This window comes from Bison bison, unplaced genomic scaffold, assembly GCF_000754665.1.
Source record: "Bison bison bison isolate TAMUID 2011002044 unplaced genomic scaffold, Bison_UMD1.0 scf7180017860864, whole genome shotgun sequence".
NCBI classification, from domain to species: Eukaryota; Metazoa; Chordata; class Mammalia; order Artiodactyla; family Bovidae; genus Bison; species Bison bison.
The window spans coordinates 9,828-10,894 of NW_011491436.1; the positions used below are offsets into that span (position 1 = coordinate 9,828).

At 43.2% G+C, this 1,067-nt stretch overlaps 1 pseudogene; it reads left to right on the forward strand.

Annotated features, from left to right (window-relative positions):
* The first annotated feature begins 2 nt into the window (after positions 1–2).
* Positions 3–1,067, forward strand: part of LOC104982913 — a 2,507-nt pseudogene continuing 1,442 nt past the window's right edge.

Sequence of the window (1,067 nt, forward strand, 5' to 3'; positions counted from 1 at the left end):
AGCAAAAGACGACGCACTGGAGGCTCTCTGAGAGGTAACCCTTCCTCAAGCCAGGCAGATGAGGAGCAGATGAATCATGTGGTGGAAGAGGAACAGCAGCAGCAGCAGCAGCAGCTCAGACACCAAGAGGCAGAGCACACTGTGAGAAATGGTGAAGTCGTTGAAGCAGAACCTAGACCTGGACACCAAAATTATTCCCAGCAAGGACAGTTGGAAGGAAACAACAACTGGTTTATTTTGGTAGATGAGTACTCCTCCGGAAACCAGGAAGAACAGGAGGAAGAGGAAGAAAATGCTGGTGAACAATATGAGGAGGATGAGGAAGAAGAAGAAATGGACCAGGAGACTGATGATTTGTATCAGTCTGATGACAGCAGCAGGGAAGATGAACATACACATAGTAACAGTGTCACAAACTCTAATAGTATTGTGGACCTGCCTATTCACCAACTCTCCTCCCAGTTCTATACAAAGACAACAAAAATGAAAAGAAAGTTGGACCATGGTTCTGAGATCTGCCGTTTTTCTTTGGGAAAGCAACCATGCAAAGTCTCAGAATACACAAGTACCACTGGGCTTGTACCATGTTCAGGAACACCAACAACTTTTGGAGACCTGAGAGCAGCCAATGGTCAAGGGCAACAACTACATGGGATTACTTCTTTGCAACCACCTCTAGGCCTCCAGGAATGGTTGAAAATGTTTCAGAGCTGGAGTGGACCAGATAAATTTCTTGCTTTAGATGAACTTATTGATAGCGGTGAACATCATATGTAAGACATATGAGGCAAGTGATAGAATCCCAGTTTCAATAAGACTTCATTTCCTTGCTCCCTAAAGAGCTGACGTTGTATGTGCTTTAATTCCTGGAACCTAAAGACCTGCTACAAGCAGCTCAGACTTGTCTTTACTGGAGAATATTGGCTGAAGACAACCTTCTCTGGAGAGAAAAATGCAAAGAAAAGGGTATTGGTGAACAGTTGTACATCAAGAGAAGAAAATTAATAAAATCAGATTTCATTCATAGTCCATGGAAAAGTGCATACATCAGACAGCACAGAATTGAT